This window comes from Cornus florida, unplaced genomic scaffold (genome assembly GCF_030987335.1).
Source record: "Cornus florida cultivar Cherokee Brave unplaced genomic scaffold, ASM3098733v1 CherokeeBrave_3.0.0_Hap2_Chr01, whole genome shotgun sequence".
Lineage (NCBI taxonomy): Eukaryota > Viridiplantae > Streptophyta > Magnoliopsida > Cornales > Cornaceae > Cornus > Cornus florida.
Genome location: NW_026775571.1, coordinates 61,428,132 through 61,448,209, shown reverse-complemented (window position 1 = coordinate 61,448,209; position 20,078 = coordinate 61,428,132). Strand labels below are relative to the sequence as shown.

General features: G+C 35.4%; 1 pseudogene; it reads left to right on the top strand.

The window, feature by feature from the left end:
- Positions 1-3,123: 3,123 nt before the first annotated feature.
- Positions 3,124-16,283, top strand: LOC132273286 (G-type lectin S-receptor-like serine/threonine-protein kinase At1g11330; annotated as a pseudogene).
- Positions 16,284-20,078: the final 3,795 nt, after the last annotated feature.

Below are 20,078 nucleotides of genomic sequence, written 5' to 3'. Positions count from 1 at the left end.
CTTCCCATCCATGTTCTCATATTCTACTGTTCTTGTACTATAGAATTTCGCACTGTCATAGACATAATTACATCAACTCAACCCTGAAACTATAATCTCCAATGGTTACACGTTCAAACCCCACAAACCAACTGATAACACTCAAGAAATTAAACAAGAATCACACTACTTATGAAAATTTAAGTGCCTATGTCCACGGTCAAGATCCGGTAAACATTTCATTATGCCACAAATATGAGATTACAAGTTTTAGCTGCCAAACCTCCATTCTCTCGTATCACACTACAAACCCTAAATGCTATTATATACTGGGTATAAGAGAATCTACAACCTGGGTTCACAACCTGCAAGAGAAACTAGGTCAATTTTTTTCCTTCGAATTTCCAAATCATAACCAAATAGCAACGCAACCCAAGCCAAAACAAAATTAGGACCACAATAGAGATAAACCCCTTAATGATTCTTCTGTGACTCTAACCAACCTTGTAGTACATGTCATGGATGGACACAAACAAATTGTTTGGTCGTCAAATGTTTCAAAAATATGTGTTTAAAACTTTAAATTACCTAAAGGTTTTTCTCGACAAAATGAAAATTCAAACTACCAATTAGTTTTAGTTCAGATGGTATAGTCTCTCTACTACAAATGGGATGTTGGGGCAATATCATCAGCGCTTGTGTTTGCTTGAACTTCGAAAAATAAAATAAAAATTCAAGCCAAGGGCCACCAAGGGCTTCAAGAAATAGATATGACTATGACTTAGTCCAATCTCAAGATACGGAAAAAATACATAGGGAGGTTGGGGCAATATCATCAATGTGTGCTTGCGTTTGCTTGAACTTTGAAAAAAAAAAAAAAAAAAAAAAAAAAAAAAAAAAAAAATATTCAAACTAAGGGCTTCAAGAAATAGATTTCACTATGACTTAGTCCAATCTCAAGATACTATGTGTATGGGAAAATATCGGGATCGTATACAGAATAAAAATATTTGAAAGGAACAAAATGAATTTATAAAACACTTAAGGGGGCACTACCCCACTATGCTCCACTTAGCTCCATCGTTAATTTGACCTTCATACAAACTCATTATTTAACAATTTATATCATATACTAAGGTCTATATAAAGAGCACTGAAAGGGAGAGCAAGTTTTTATATTTGTTCGGACAATGTATGGTAAAATAGAGACGATTGACATATACTATGCAACATCGGAGCAAAGATTTTAAAACCTTTAATCTTTCATTTTATTTTCTTAAATGAATAATTAGGTTGTGAAGACTGTTTCAACCGTCCAACCATTCCATTTCATTTTTTGAACCATTTCTAGTTGAAGTATAGTTTAGCTGACATATAAGAGCATCTCCAATTGGGTTGCTATATTGGCTGCCAATTCAAAATATAGTAGGTGAGTTAAAATTGGACTCTCCTGCAATATTGGATGCCAAAATTTACCTTTGCCATTTTTTGTGCCAAATCTAGCAAAACAAATAGCAATACATGTTTCCATATTTTGTGCCAAATCTTTTGAACTTTTGATTACAAAACAAGAATTACAGACCTTGATATATATATATATATATATATATATATATATATATATGCATACACAAAATCAAGAATTACAGACCTCGATTAGTTGATTTAGAAAATAAGTTAAAACAAAACCCATACATACAAGTTAGCAGTTGCACACAGAGAGAGGGGGCAAGCTTGAGAGTTGAGAGACAGTGGTTGAAGCTTGCGAACAGCGAATCCGAACTGGAACAGCGGGTGATGGAAATTGAAAGATATGGGTTTTGATTTTTTGAACAATCTGAAATGATACGCCGATATGGGTTTTGATATAGGTAATAGGTTTTGAACTTTGGATTCTTGCAGACAGATAGATAAACTGAAATATATGGGTTTTGAACTTCTGATTCTTGTAGATTTTGTAGTTTGCAGTGGCAGGGAGGGAGAGGGAGAGAGAGGTGAAGTTCTCAGAGTTGGGAACGAGAATAGAGATGGAGGCGATTAGGCTGAAATGATTTGCCCTAAAAATATATATATTTTTAATAATAATATAATCAAATATATATAATATATATAAATTTTCGAAAAAGAAAAAAAAATATATTGTATAAAAAAATTAATTCACAAATAGTGGTAAAAAAAAAAAATAAAAAATTTGTTTTTTTTTTTTTTTTTTTTTTTTTTTTTTTTTTTCCCTTTTTTGATCAAATATTTTAGATTTTTACTTCTTTTTAATTAAGTTTAATTTTAGTTTCCTTCTAATATCTACAACTTGACTTGGAATATGCCTAATATTAATATTACTGATGCACATATGAATGGTGGAAATGGTAGTTGAAAAAAAATGATAATTGTGCCAAAAAATAGTATTTTGCATGAAATGCACCATTGGAGTAGAATTGGTAAAATGTAGCATTTTGATACTGTAACACCAGTCAAAATATAGATTTGGCATGTGAAAATGACTTTTAACATTGGAGATGCTCTAACAGAGTCAGATCTAGAAACCTTTGCAATTTAAAGACTATAGAATCCGTTTGGTTACATAAAAATTATTAGTAAAAAGTGAAAGAAAGTAAAAAAGAGAGAATTAATTGCATAACTCTCTCTCTAGGTCAAATTTAAGTAACTAATTAGTAGGTGCTTTCACCATGCTAATTAAGCCTCTTATTACTATTAGTCAAAAAATTGTTAAAAGAGTAGAAGAATTGATTCGTGATTAGACCTCATCTTTGTTTATTATATGGTTTATAAATTAATAATGCTTAAACTGCGCATAATCTTTGATTTATATTGCAGACGACATGAATTTGATAAAATTATCAGTAATGCGCATCCAAACCAATAATGAAAGAACAAAAAACAGTTTTAAATTCACAATTATTTGTGTTATATAGTATCATAGGATACTGCTTCCGTTTACGGGGCTTTGAACCATTCAAAATTTATGACTAGTCGTAGATTCGAATCCGACTTGATTTGGAAATGGAGAGTTGAATTACTGTTAGCGCATGGAAGTCCTTTGGCAAAAGGTCAGAATCAGAAGACATCACACCTTCCATATTCACCAACAAGAGCCACTCAACAGAGTTATTGGACTTAATTGCCATGGTACAAGCCACTTTTTTTCTAATCCTTGCCCTCATATTTTACTGTTCTTGTTGTACTAATGAATTTTGCACTGCCATAGACACAATTACATCTACTCAACCCATCAGTGACACTGAAACTATAATCTCCGATGGTGACACCTTCAAATTGGGATTTTTTAGCCCTGTTAATTCTACTAAAAGATACGTTGGTATCTGGTACAATGAGATCTCTGTGACGGCTGTGGTATGGGTAGCGAATAGGGATAATCCTCTTAATGATTCTTCTGGGACTGTGACAATATTCGATGGCAATCTTGTGGTCTTGGATGGACAGAAACAGATTGTTTGGTCATCAGGTGTTGCACACTCTTCTGTGAACTCAAGTGCCCAGCTTTCCGATTCCGGGAACCTTGTATTACGAGATGAATCTAATGGAAACATAATGTGGGAGAGTTTTGAACACCCTTCTGATTCTTTCTTGCAGGGGATGAAACTTAGTACCAACAGGTTTACAGATAAGAAGACTCAGCTGACCTCATGGAAAAGTCCTTCAGATCCATCCAATGGAAGGTTCACTTTGGGCATCAATCCTCTGAATATTCCGGAAATATATATATGGAATGGCAGTCGTCCATACTGGCGGAGCGGTCCATGGGATGGGCAGATTTTTATCGGCATACCTGAAATGATTTCGGTGTACCATAGCAGATATGATATTGCAGAGGATAAAGAAGGGAACATGTACATAAGTTATACCTATTTAAAAGTGTCTCCTCTGTTATATATTGCCTTAAGTTCTGATGGAAATCTAATGAAGAAGAAGAAGAACTGGGAAAATGTGTGGTCGGCCCCAGACACTGAATGTGACGTTTATGGCAAGTGTGGTCCATTTGGGAGCTGCAATGAGCACGGTTCACCAATTTGCACCTGTTTACAAGGGTTTGTTCCAAAGCATATGGAGGAATGGAGTGGAGGAAATTGGACCAGTGGATGTGTAAGGAGGAGACAGAGGCAATTGCAGTGTGAGAGAAACAACAGTGGTGGTGAAGAGGGCAAAGAAGATGGGTTTATAAAGCTAATGATGGTGAAAGTGCCAGCCTTCGCGTTGCAGCTATTTGCTCCAGGAGACAAGTGCAGAAGTCGGTGCTTGAATAATTGTTCTTGTATAGCTTATTCATATTATAGTGGCATTGGTTGTATGCAGTGGAGTGGAGACTTAATTGACATACAGGAATTCTCCTACGGTGGAGCAGATCTTTACATCCGTGTTGCATATTCAGAACTCGGTAAGTGTTTTTTATCATCCTTAAAAATATAAAATAACAATAATATGTGCTTCTAATCCTTTTTGTCTTATTCTGTTTGTTTTACTTGATGATTCAGTATAAGCAAATCTCACTTGAATTTGAACCATTGCATATTCTAAACATGTTAGCCACCCGACATTTGTACTTTAGTTCACAAATGCGTTTGTTGTCTATTTTAATGGCATAAGTATGATACCTTTTCCCATTTGCCAACCGAAAAAGAGAGCCACGGAAAGCGTCTAAACTCCCAATTCTTTAATCTATATTAACTACAGTAGTCTCACAAAGTTTGTTGTGTTTTACAGAAAAAAAGAGAAGAACAAAACTAGATATCACAATTGTAGTGCTCATAGGCTCATTAATCATTGCAGTCTGTATCTATCTTTCCTGGATGTGGATGGCTAGACCACAAGGTATATGCCCATTAAAATTAGCTCAAGAGATTTGCACATATTGTTGTTATTATATAGATTACCTATTACTAAATTTTGAACCAGGTAGGAAGAAAAAGAGGGCGAAGTTATTATTTAAAAGAGGGGTAGTGAATCCAGATTGTTCAAATGAAAGAATGCTTGGAGATAAGCTCGACCAAATTAAACTTGAAGAGCTACCTCTTTTCAGTTTTGAGAAACTAGCAATTGCAACAGACAATTTTGATGTGGCCAATAAGCTTGGGCAGGGTGGTTTTGGTCCCGTGTACAAGGTAATGTTTGTTCATCGAAGCTCTACGCTGTTTGAAAAAAAAAAAAATTCACTTTCATCTTTAATTTCAGGGAAAACTGTCTAGCGGACAAGATATAGCTGTCAAACGGCTTTCGAGATTCTCTAGACAAGGGCTGGAGGAGTTTATGAATGAGGTTGTGGTAATTTCCCAACTCCAACATCGCAATCTTGTTAGACTTCTTGGCTGCTGTGTGGAAGGAGAAGAAAAAATGTTGATCTATGAATACATGCCAAATAAAAGCTTGGATGCATTTCTCTTTGGTTAGTTCATGATAAAGCTTTTTTTTGTTATTTCAATTAGCAGGAACTTCATTGTTTTGAGAAGACAGAAAGCCTTTTCTTTTGTAGTGTTTGTGAACATACTGATCTACTATAAGTCTAAAACTATAAATCTTATCTCAACATCAATTTTAATTTTCCAAGAAACTTTCACATACTTGTTTTTTCTTTTCTTCAATATTGTTTCAGATCCAATCAAGCGAAGACTCCTAGATTGGAGAAAATGTGCTATCATTATTGAAGGGATTGGCCGAGGCCTTCTTTACCTTCATAGGGATTCTAGATTAAGGATTATACATAGAGATCTGAAGACAAGTAATGTTCTGTTGGATGAAAATTTAAATCCAAAAATTTCAGATTTCGGCTTGGCAAAGATTTTTGGAGGCAACCAAGAACAGGCCAACACTAGAAGGGTTGTTGGAACCTAGTAAGTAGCTTTTGCTTTAATTTGTCCAAAATGATTAATTATTCATGTGATAATTTGTCTTTCTCATGGCAAACTTCAACTCAAATAATTTTACTGTTCGGGCTGTCATGATGCAATGTAGTGGCTATATGGCCCCCGAATATGCAATGCAAGGAAGATTCTCAGAAAAATCTGATGTCTTTAGCTTTGGAGTATTGTTGTTAGAGATAGTAAGTGGGCGAAAGAACACTAGCTTTTACCACGATGAGCACTCTTTAACCCTTCTGGGATTTGTAAGTTCACTCGAACTATTGGCTCAGTTACTACGTATAGTTCATTTTAATCTTTCTAATTTCAACTTTTGGTGGTTGTGTCATCGTGTCTAGGCCTGGAAGTTGTGGAATGAAGATAGGATCGTAATGCTAATAGATCCAACAATTTCTGATCCATGCTTCCAAGTTGAGATCTTGAGATACATACATATAGGATTGTTGTGTGTGCAAGATTCTGCCACTGATAGGCCAACTATGTCGACCGTTCTTTTGATGCTTAGTAGTGAAATTGCAAATCTTCCAACTCCAAAGCAACCTGCATTTACTGAAATATGCAGGTCTTCTCAACAGAGCCAAAGGGGATGTTCTGCGAACAATGTAACTATTACAACCATGTATGGCCGTTAGCACACAACTTCTTCTAGTATTACTCTTACTATCATCCATTAAGTACACTTTAATTGGTTATGCAAAATGTTGTTTTGTTTTACAAAATGTGTTCATCAACTCTATGAATTGGTGTGGGTATTTATACTATTGAAATGTAGTCTCCTTCTTAAGATATGCCTAGGTTGTCTTTGAAGAAATGCTAACATTCAATGATTGGTGTGATGATTGTGTCGAAATCGATTTGGTCTACGGAGCTATGCAAGAAAAGTAAGCAAGGGTTTGGAACCTATGGGAGCCCTAAACCTGAGTGGTTGTGTCACGTGGCTTGTGAAGCTGACGAAATTTAATTACTTAATTTATCATTGTTAATTACTTATTTTATTGAGACATGTAAAAGCAAGAGATTTTAACTACTTTATTTATTTGATTTTATTTTATTTTATTTTGGATAGTTGAATGCTCAATTTTAAATATTTTGATGTGTCTGGGGTTAGATTGGAGTTATATAAATAAATTAGGCATTGGAATGTCAGTATGAATTGCACTTGTGAAATGACTATTACAAGAGATGAGTAAATTCTTGGATTTATAGAGGTAATGGGATTATGTGACCTGAGCAATCCATACCATCACACATATGAATAATAATAATATACATGGTCACTTGTATATTTATATCTATGTGTGTAGGTTGCAATCATGTATCATATACAAGGTACAGAAGTTAAATTCAAATATAGAATAATGGAAATATAAATATCATAGAATTATTAAAATTATCTACTAATCCCCTCAAGTACGTAAACTATTATATTACCCAATCACGTTTTTAAAAATATATCATATCAACCCCTCCCTGTTAGTTGACCATCTAAAATTAATGGGATCTTATCACGCGACCATCACATGCACCATATATTGCATTATAATGGCCAAGATACCCTTGTTCTCTTGAAATGACCAAATTACCCTTCTCTATAGTCTTATTTCTTTCTCTCTATCTATCTTTCTCTCTCTCTCTCACACTCACACCCAAACACAAAGATACGACTTATAGAAAGCTCCTTTCTATTAAGATCGTCTTATCATTATCATATATATCGCTTCGTTTTGATCTTTTCTCTCTACTTTAACCCCCAAAACATATCCAAAACCCTAAAAATTGAATCTTATTTTTATTATCCTTTCCCAACTTTCTACTCTGGCTGTATATTGGATTTTCCTATTTACCACCATCGTCCACTGGACATCACCCCTCTCCGCACCGGTCGTCGGCCGAGATGAATGTTGGCAGTGATGAAGTCAGTAAAGTTGACGACTTCGCCCCACCATCATCAACATGACGACGATAACTATATCAGCTGATTGCAAAGCCGCCGGTGGAGGCAGAGCCGTACTAGCACCGCCGTCGTCGTAGTGGTGGCATTGCTCATTGCCACTGCCACATGGCTATCATTTGTCTTTTTTGGGACCACCACACCTCGCTGGCACCGCTTCTTGTGCTGGGAAGGAAGCCCTAATGGAGTCGAAGGATTGGGGAGAGTGAGGGATGAAGATGGGTAGCAAGAAGGCCCAATTGCTGCATGCAGGTTATGAATATGGAATAATGGGTTGGGGTTTAAAAAGGGGAGTGAATAATTAGAGATGACTTTCGGAGTGAAAGGAATTAGGTTGTCGCCATATACAAGAATTATTATATGTAAAATTTAGAGAGAGAAAGGGACATACAATTTCCATACATACCAGAGAGAGAGGGAGGGAGAGTCAAGTAGACCACGTGGAAGACCTCCAAAGATGATGAAGAAGGCTGCCCAATACTACATCATTTCACACGGGGGCATAATTGTCATTTTAAATTCACAATTTCATTTTAATATAATATTAATATAATATCAAGGGCATTCTTGTCATTTCGCAGTCACTTAACGGTTCTGTAATGGAAAGGGGGTCAATGTGATAGTTTATGTTAGTTTAGAGAGTTTTTCTAATAATTGAGGGTGTTATATGTAGTTGTTGTAAACAATAGGGTTTTTTTATTTATTTTATTATTTTTTTAAAAATGTTTTTAGCCCATATTAAAAAGAAAGAAACAATAAGAGTGACAAAAATTTGTATGAGCCTCCCCCGTTCCTGTGCATGAAAAAGCTATACAGTTTTAAGATACAACCCAACTTGTGAGTTGTTTTCTTGAAAAGCGTTTGAAGAAGACAATTGGGTTAGTCAAAATTCCCCTCAAAATATGTAAACTATATAAGATTGCTAGAGAACATTAAAAGAGAAAGCAGTGTGTTCATTTGATTTGTGAATCTGATCCATGTTGTTCATACTATCGGTCCGGTCGCGGTTTCATAAATAAGTGATGCATAGGAATCGGTTTGATTCATGAATTGGGGTATAAAAAAACTTATTTCATCTATTGATCTGATCCTATTTGTTACTCATATAATATATATGAATATATATAATACTATTTAACCCGAAACATAATAGGCTAACCCCCATCCCCTTATAATATATATTTCTATAATATACATAAATTATATTACTATATATTTATGTAATTCATGAATCAAAGTTCAGTATTGTTTTTGAGCTTATTTTCTGTTTCTCCAATTAAGGGAGGCCACTGAAATAATTTGGTGAGTATAAACCACATGATTTATAAATCTTCATCATGTAGTTACAACTTGCAGTCACTATATTGTCTTAATTATTTCATTTCAATCTTATATCTTGCGATAAATTGCGTTGTTTATAAAAGTCTAATTCGTAAAATCAATCCGATGTTTCACAGATTGGGCTGGCGTTATTTACAAAAACACAATTCAAAAATTAATGTGATGGTTTACTAATTGTGTTGATTCAAATTTAGACTCTCATCGGTGCGGTTAGAATTAGTTTTGGTTTTTATGAAAGCGTTGGACATGATTGGTTTTGATTTTAGGTCTAAGTGGAACCAATCCGATCCGTCTACACCACTAAAAAAATAAGGATATTGTGAATTTGCGAGAGAGAATATACATATATATATATATATGTGTGTATGTGTGTGTGTGTGTGTGTGTGTGTGTGTAAAGCCTATTTGATAGCCCACCTTATATGTTACATTTGATTTTTTTAGCATGAATCTACCTTATGATTCATGTGTAGTAAAAAGAAGCATCTTTTGGCCTGGATGCAAATTTGGGTTTCAGGAATGTCCCCTTGGCCCGCTGAAAAGTCAAAACCTAATAGGCTCGGGCCTAAGTTCCCTAAACTGCAGGCCTTGGATGGACCTAATGTATTATATTTTGCTTGCATAACAATATATATATATTATATCATTAGAGACAAGTATAAAAAAAATACTATGTTGTACGCTAGGAAGCATGGATAATTTTACGAATGAGCCGTACCCATGCCGGAGACACACATTCTGTGTCCGACACTTCATATACGTGTTGATAAATTAAAATTATGTTTTCTTTTTCTTAATTGATACTCACACGCACATACCTCCATCGAGACTTGAACCTTTGACCTTCATTTGGAAAGTAGGAGCCTGGTACTGCTAGGCCATTGGCATATTGGTCAACATAATTATGTTTTCATCAACCAAACCTCCATGACACATATTAAAGATATACACGCTAATTTGTGTCTGATAACTAGAACATGGACAGAAGTCCATCTTGAATTATGGTCAGAAGTTACGATCTTGAATTATAGTCACAACTGTCGGTAAAGGGAGTTGTTGGTACCATCACCATGACCGTCCCTTGCCATATATCAGCCTGTCATGTTAAAATTTGAATTTTGATACTCTCAACTGTAACTTTAAGTTCTAGTCTAACCAAAATCATGAATGTAACTTTATGTTCTAGTCTAACCAAAATCATGAATGTCCTAAGGCAGAGAAGGTTTTTTTTTTTTTTTTTTTTTTTTTTTTTTTTTTTTTTTTTTTTTTTTTTTTAGGACTTAAATTCAAGGAATTTTAAATTTGTATGCTCAATCTTCATTTAAACCTTTCTGGAAATATTGCAGAACAGACTCTTAAAAGGTTGATCCTTATAATTAAGATGCATAGCAGCATTTCTGTTTTGCTAGTTTTTGCCTGTTGGTAAGAAAATGAATGATACTTTGGGAATAAATAAATAAAAAAGAATTAAGTCTATGAACATCTCCAAGAATAAATCAACAATGATCATTTTTTAACTACAATTAAAACGACCCTAAAATGCTACCGGTCATAACAAAAAATATTCGGCATGACCTCTGCTAAAAAGGGTCCTACCACAACCTGTTGAAATGCATAAAAAAAATATAATCACCTCAATTGGCCATAAACTAATCTATCATGTCCTAATATAGAACGCAAATAATATAAAACATTCCCAAAACATCAACATACATATAAAAAGAGTCCCGTTCCTCCAATTCCATCAAAAAAAAAAAAAAAAAAAAAAAAAAAACATAGAAGCGCCAGTCTACTACCTAGTCCCATACTCTTTTACAAGGGACATACTCTAATTACATCAATATACAGTCCATGAAATATAGCTGAAATCAAAAGTCTATAATTTACAACATTATACAAATTATACTGAAGTTTTACAGAATAGTCAAGATTTACATTTACAAAATATTAAAATTCTAAACAAAAATAGTAAAAATATAAATGTCCAATCCCGTCTAATCTTGTTGTGGATGGTCGTCCGCCACCTCTTTTTCGTGTCCTGAAAAATATTAATAATAAAGGAGTGAGCACAATGACTCAATAGGACGTACCTAAGACACACCTCTTGTGACTTTGTGAATCTAAACAAGGAATAAGAAAAAGAACCGAGATCATGCCATTTCCAGAAAAAAAAAATATATATATAACCACAACATCAACAACATAATCCAAGTCATAAACGAACTATGCCATGCTATGGAATGCAATGTCATGCAATGTCGCTCATATTTCCAAAACCTTTTTCTGTCATCATTTTCAAACCGTTAGTATAACCTATCCCATGGCAACTCCATGGCATCATTTGGGCCCAGGTAACTCAACCACACTAGAAAAATCACCCCAGTTCTCTCTAGGCCATACTAACGGCGCGATCCCTAGGCAACTCCTAGGCGGCCGGGTTTTCTCAAATCCTTTCAAAACATTTTTTCCAAAACCTTTTTCATTCCATTTCAAAATAACTTTCCCATTTTCCTTACCCAATGCCTATGCATGAAACGCATCATGCCTTTTCATACCATGCCAATACTCATTTTCATATAATTAATTCAACCGAAAGCACATAGCATGCTTTACAAGTAAATAAATAAATATATATATATATATATAAGAATACTTTCATTAAACAATAATCTAGCATGGTAAGCTTATAAAACATGAATTTTAGTCCACACAAGCATGCTCGATCATAACACATCATTTAACACCTAATTAAACATTCCATATACAACATTTAAGCAATTTTTGCAAGAATTTATACAAATTGAACATGCTAGGTAATAATTTATACAAGATAATTTACAAAAGCACAAGAAGATTATGGATTAGGGATCCCTACCTCACTTAGATGCAAAAACTCTCAATTTGCCCAAATCCAAGCCCTAGAATTTGAAACACCAAAATTACCTTTACTTCGATCAAATCGAAGATCTTGACAAACTCTCCGTTTTGCCGCAAACGGCACCAAAAAATTCCAACTGGTGAGGGAGAAATCAAGGATTGAATATTTGCTTAAAAAGAAAAAAGAAAATGAACAAGAAAGGAGAGGGGGAGGGGGGGGGGGGGGGGGCAACATGGCCTTTTGGCCACAATTCATACCACTTTTTTTTTTTTTTAAACAAAAATTTTCTTTTTAACTTTATTTTTACACCACAATATTATATACATATATATATATATATACCTACACAGGGGGGGGGGAACATGGCCTTTTGGCCACAATTCATACCACTTTAATTCTCAACCATACCTACACATAATAATTCTCAACCATATATAACACATTAAATAAAATAAATGTGATGCAAATGGACCCAAACAACACTCCGTACGCTACAAATCCAGTAGTGGGTCCCACACGAGACCGTCCAGCTCAAAAACGAAAAAATGCCAAAATGGTCACCCTTGCATTTTAAAGAGTCCTGAACTCAAAAGAATGCTTCAACCAACTCTTTGACACACCCGACACACCTCACGGTGCCAGGCACGCAAAATGTGAAAAGACGAAAATGCCCCCGTAAAATTCAAAAAATTCTGGAAAATGGTAAAAAAAAAAATTAGAAACATTCATGCCGCATAGTTTTATTCTCAGAAACTTTCGTGCCAAAGTTTTTCAATGGTTTAAGGGTCTGAATTTAAAAGTCTGCAAAAGTTGTAAGAATTCAATGTTGAATTATTATTTTATTTTTCCTTTTTGATTGGTAATTCAGTGATGATTTTCGTATAAAATAAAATGCTGATGAGTTGGAGAAATAAATTCTTGGTGTATATAAATATGAGTGAATGCATTAGAGTTATCCTACTTACCATAGTACAAGCTTAATGACTCTTCTACAAAACCTTGTTCTCATGTTTTACTTTTTCCAACTAGAGTTTAGCACTGCCATAGACACAATTACACCAATTCAACGAATCAACGACCCTGAAAGTATAGTCTCCAATGGTGCAACTTTCAAACTGGGATTTTTTAGCCCCTTCAATGCTACAAAGCGTTATGTTGCTATCTGGTATAAAAATATCCCTGTTACAGCTGTGATCTAGGTAGCAAATAGAGATAAACCCCTTAATGATTCTTCTGGGACTCTGACTATATCTGAAGATGGAAACCTTGTGGTCATGGATGGACAGAAACTGATTGTTTGGTCATCAAATGTTCCAAATTCTTCGGCACATTCAAGTGCCCAGCTTTTAGATTCTGGGAAACTTGTGTTGCAAGATAACATTGGCGGAAGCATAACGTGGGACAGTTTTGAACACCCTTCTGATTCAATGTTGCAGAAGATGAAAATTAGTACCAACAAATATACAGGTGAGAGGACTGTGCTCACCTCATGGAAAAGCTCTTTGGATCCATCTACTGGAAGCTTCATTTATGGTTTGAATCCCTTGAATATTCCAGAACTGTATGTATGGAGTGGTAGTCATCTTTACTGGCAGAGTGGTCCATGGAATGGACAGAGCATTATTGGAGTACCCAACATGGTTGTGAACTATAACACTCTTGAGGTCGTGGATGATAAAGAAGGAACAGTTTATACAACTTATACTTCTAGAGATGAATCCGTGTGTTACTTTTTCTTGAATTCTGATGGAATTGTAGTGCAGAGATACAGGGATGTTGGAAAGGAGAATTGGGAAGATACGGTTCTGGCTCCACGAAATGAATGTGACGCATATGGTAAGTGCGGTCCATTTGGAAGCTACAATGTGCAGGATTCACCAATTTGCACATGTTTACAAGGGTTTGAATCAAAGGATATGGAGGAATGGAATAGAGGAAATTGGACCAGTGGAAGTGTGAGGAGGAGACAGTTGCAGTGCAAGAGAAACAACATTAATGGTGGGAAGGGAAAAGAAGACGGGTTTTTAAAGAAAAAGACAGTTAAAGTGCCGACCTTTGCAAAGTTGTCACCTGCAATATTGGAGAATAGCTGCAGAAGCGAGTGCTTGAATAATTGTTCATGCATAGGCTATGGATATTATAGTGGTATTGGTTGTTTGCAATGGAGCGAAAACTTAATTGACATACAGAAATTCCCCTATGGTGGGGTGGATCTTTACATCCGTGTGGCATATTCAGAGCTTGGTAAGGTGTTGCATCTCCTTTTTTGATATTGTAATTTAAATAATCCTCTTATGCTTCTATTGTTTGTTTACTGGTTTATTTTAATCTTTTTCTTGGATGTGATCTATCAAAACAGTAACCATTGTACTATCTGAAATTCATGATCAATTTTTGAAGTCAATAATCCATTAATCCATTTTGACAGCATTAGCATAAATCTTTTTCTAATTTACCAAAGAAAAGAGCAGCGTCTATAATAAATTCTCAATTCTTTCTTTTATTTCAACTCCACTCCTTCAAATTTTGTTCTGTCTTACAGATATAAAGAGAAACACACAAATAGTTATTACAATTGCAGTGATCATAGGGTCAGTAGCAACTGCTATCTGCATTTATCTTTCTTGGAGGTGGATGTCTAAGCCAAGAGGTATATTCCCATTACAATTAACTCTAGATAAATAAACTATTTTCTGTTAATAAATGATTGCATAACTGAATTCTGATTCAGGAAGGAAGAAAATTGAAGCCGGTCCAGAGCGTTCAAATGAAAGTGTGCTTGGAGATAAACTAAAGCAAGCTAAATTTGAAGAATTAACTCTGTTTAGTTTTGAGACACTGGCGATTGCAATAGATGAATTTCATGTGGCCAATAAACTTGGGCAGGGTGGTTTTGGTCCAGTGTATAAGGTAATATTTGTTCTTTTGGAGTTGAAGCTTTACTAACAATAAGAAAAATAAAAGTAATAATAATAATTTCACTTTTACCTTATTTTCAGGGGAAAATGCCAAGTGAAGAAGGAATAGCTGTTAAACGGCTTTCAAGATTGTTTGGACAAGGGCTGGAGGAGTTTATGAATGAGGTTTTGGTGATTTGTCAACTCCAGCACCGTAATCTTGTTTGACTTATTGGATGTTGTGTGGAAGGAGAAGAAAATATGTTGATCTATGAATACATGCCAAATAAAAGCTTGGATGCATTACTCTTTGGTCAGTCCATCCAAAGTGTGATCTTTTTGTCATCTTTAGTTGTTTTCTATTCATTGCTTCAGCATGGCTACTACATAATAATTATATTTTGAAGAATACATAGATTTTCTCATTTAGTTTTTGGTTGTAGATCCATGCAAAAAATAACTCTTGGATTGGAGAAAATGTGCCAACATTATTGAAGGGACTGGTCGAGGACTAGTTTACCTCCATAGGGATTCCAGATTAAATATTATTCATAGAGATTTAAAGACAAGTAACATTTTGTTGGATGAAGAGCTTAACCCAAAAATTTCAGATTTCGGCATGGCAAAGATTTGTGGAGGCAATGAAGACCAAGCCAACACTAGAAGGGTTGTGGGAACATAGTAAGCATCTATTACTTTGTCCAAATGCTTAATCATTTCTATTTTATAACTTTCTTTCTCACTAGATAGTTCAACTCAAATAATTTTTCTATTTGGGCTGAAATGATTCAATGTAGTGGCTATATGGCCCCAGAATATGCAATGGAAGGGAGATTCTCGGAAAAATCTGATATCTATAGCTTCGGAGTGCTTTTATTAGAGATTGCAAGTGCGCGAAGAAACACTAGTTTTTATCAGGATGAGCACTCTTCGAACCTTCTTGGATTTGTAAGTCCATTTGGAATACATTGCCCTTTGTTATTGATAGCTCCATCTAAACTTTCCAATGTCAGCATTTCATGGTTGTTTACTGTCTTCAGGCATGGAAACTATGGAATGAACATAGGATTGTAATGCTTAGATCCGAAAATATCTGATCCGTGCTTCCAAGTGGAGATCTTGAGATACATACACGTAGGGCTACTATGTGTCCAAGAATTCGTGAGAGATAGGCCTACTATTTCCACCATTCTATCAATGCTCAGTAGTGATTTTGCAAATCTTCCAACTCCAAAGCAATCTACATTTATTGAAAAACAGTTTCTCTTCAATATCAGGTCTTCTCAACATAGCCATAAGAGATGTTCTGCAAATAATGTCACTGTTACAATCATTGAAGGCCGTTAGTATTTATACTTTTAAGCTTATACTATTGTTTCATTCCTAATGTACATTGTAGTTGAATATTCTAAGTTTGTTTTGTTTTGTTTTCACATTGTTGTAATCAATATTTTTCGAAAGCCAGTGTTTGCCTTGATCACTCACATTGATGTATTTTGGGAGAAAATCTGTTTCATATAAAGAAGCAGCTAGCAATTTTCAGTAACAAAGTGACTAACGTTTTTTTAAATTTTCAGTAACAAAGTGACAACATTTTGTTTTGTTTTTTTTTTTTTTTTTTTTTTTTTTTTTTTGTCTAAAACATTATTGATCAATCCAGAACCTCATACTTTGTTTTATTTTGTTTCAACAAATTTTGATGTGGTAGAGCACCTCTTTTTCAAATTACTTTAGTCATATTGTCATGTAACGACCCAAATCCTCATGGATCCGGATCATTAAACGGGTCATTACTTGACCAAAAAACATCCGAGGGTAGTACGGCCATTTGCTTACATTACGTAATAAACAAAATAAGGTCGGGGGTAATAAAGTCCTTTTTGGTGGTTAAAATATAATTATGGCATTTTAGTTGGTCATAAAATAATTACGTGTAACCTCACTTGGGTGTCAAAGTGCAATTTGGAAACAAAACACATATTACTTAAGAGACAGAAACCGGTCGACGTATCCACACCATACGTCGACTGGTTTGGGTTATAAATAGTGGGAAAACCCACTGCCAAGATACCGGTTGATGTATGGGAAGCCATACGTCGACTGGTTTGGGACGTGATACTGGTCGACGTATGGGGAGCCATACGTCGACTGGTTTGGAACGTATGTCTCAATGACCCTACTATGAAGATACCGGTCGACGTTTGGGAAGCCATACGTCGACCGGTTCTGGGTAATTCACACTTCCACTTCCCATTGACCTGTGGAAACACATATACACCAACTTTTGGTAATCCAACCACCCACGTCACTACACTTACGTGAAATTTTATTCACATTTTAACATCAAAAAAAAAAAAACACAACCACTATCAATAACATAAATTATCACACGTTACTTAAAATGCACAAACTGATTTTGAGTGAGTAAAACTTAATTACATTTTCTTAATAGTCGTGAATACAAATTTAATTACATTCTCAAAACTATAATTGTACACGTAATGGCCAACTACAAAATAGCAAAAATTTCATCTTCTAACAACTTTTAAGCTTGCGAAGGATTTTCATCCTACATTTCCTTGCCATGACCTGAAAAAAATATAATAATATAGTGGGGTGAGCAATTTGCTCAGTAGGTGACGCCTAAGACACACCTCATGAGACCCCATGAATCCAAAACAAAGAATAGGCCAATAGGAGTTGGGGTCATACAACATAGGGGAGAATACAACATGGTTATCCTTCTCAACACAAATAATAAGATGCAATGGAGATGCAATGCATGCCGATGTCGCTCCCCATTTTTCACAATCAGAATCATCACTTTCAAACTGTTAATGTAACCCCCTTTGGTGACTCCGCAGTGCCAAGAGAAGGATTGGTTACTGTCCCTGGCCTTTGGTGACTCCGTAGCGTCATTATGGGGCCCAGATAGCTCAACCACGCTAGGGTAATATCCCTAGTTCCCTCTAGGTTACATTAACCTACCGGCCCGTTGGTGACTCCGCAGCGACCGGGTTTTCCAAAACACTTTCATCAAAATATTCTTTCCCAAAACTCCCGATTTTCATTTTAAAGACAATTTCTTCCCTTCATGCAACCCAATGGTGTACATGCATGTCTCATGATCTCAATACTATGAAAATGAGGAATTTGACACAACACAAGTAAGTATGTTCTCATACTTTAAATATTTAAATAATAATAGATTATCATAAAATACAATAGGGCATGCTTTCATACACCATTCATAGCATGTGAACAATAGAATAGGCATAAAACTTATTATCTAAGCATGCTTCTCATATAGCACAATCAAGACAAGTCTTCACATATTCACATATATACAATCAAGACATTTTAGGCTACAATTAACACCAATAAGCATGCTATAACACAATTCATGTAGAATAACTCACAAAGGTGCATGAATAATGTGAATTAGGAAGCCCTTACCTCAAAATGTGCAAAACCCTTGAAATAGGTCAAGGAATTCAAAAATTAAGGAGGGCACCAAATCTGAAATTGCTTGCATGTATGCGTAGAGCTCGCCGTGCTCTTGGTTTTGCCTCAAACGGCACCTAAATCAGGCAAGTAATGAAGGAACTATCAAGCTTCAAAGATTTGAAGCAAAAGAAGAAGGAAAATTGAAGTTTGAGAGAGTGAGAGAGCTGGTAGCGGGGAGACAGAGAATTGAGAGACCAAAAATGGTCTCTAACCATTATTTACACTAGTGGTGGGTACCGCCACTTCTTTTTATTTTCTCTTTTTTCTTTAATCCTCCATTTACACCACAAAGATAAAAAAAAAATACACCATTTACAATTACCACTTAATCCACATAAGTTAAAATGCACAAAAAATGAAATTGGACACTATTAAGATCCCGTACACAAAATGTTAAAGGACAAAAATGCCCTTGCGGCAACACGAATTACAGAAAATTGAATAACGCTGAAAATCAGAAATGTCACAATCTACCCTCCTTAAAGAGATTTCGAAATCTACCCTCCTTAAGAAGAAGGCCCACCGTCACACATTCACGAAAAACACCTCACATAACCCCAAGACCATGAATTCAACAACATTATTGCCTTTGGCATCAGGTGTCACCAATACCGCCACAGAAACCATTGCGGTTAACCGACTCTCAACACATCATACACAAAACCAACCAGACCATACGCCTGACTCATAATGGACATCGATCTACTCAACACTGCCACGAAAGGCTCCTAACCCAAAAGAAAAATGGTCACCAAATCACCAATTAAGACGACATCCAATCACAACTCATCCCTTAAAGATCACATACACAAAACCACAAATAAGGAATCCCGTCCATCTCTCAATCAATTTCAACTCTAATCTACACATTCCTGACAAATCAAACACTTGCTATCAAATACTTAACTACATCATCACCTAACAGTACAAGCAATCACCAATTGCACCATTCAGCAATCATTACATTCAACAACCTCAAGATAATGAAACAATGAATTCCCTCACGACTACATAATCATGAGTTACCAAAATAAATAAACAATTTATCAGGTACTAAAGACCCCAAATTCTCAAAGCAAGATCTTCAATAATCAATGATCGTATCATAAACCCTTTATCAGACACTTAGTGCCCTCTAACACTCCTCATCTCCCGAGACAAGCACTTGAACCTACCCTATCACACCAACTCAACCTGCGATACCGTACTCTCACCATTTATGACAACTCAAAACAATTATTGACCTTTGACCCGACATTGTGCTAAAAAATGATTGATTCAGGAGAAATGGTTGGCCAGGCCATTCTCATCATCGATCCAATCTCAACACAGACGTCGTTCCTGTCCTCAGGTCTAAACCTCAAACACGTCCCATTAAAGTCCTCAAAGCAATCATGATATCCACTATCTAATCAATCCGTTGCTCTACATAACCCCAACAACCATACAATCATAAACCTATCCTCAAAACCCCAATCATATCTCAATCACGTAGCCATAACAAATGAAACAACACAACATTAATTTTCCATTCATCGACTAACATCTAAGCTCCCTAATCTTTTTATAATACTTATACCATAAAAACAACTCCATAGCATCATTCGATTCAATTTTGACCTCATCAAAACATAC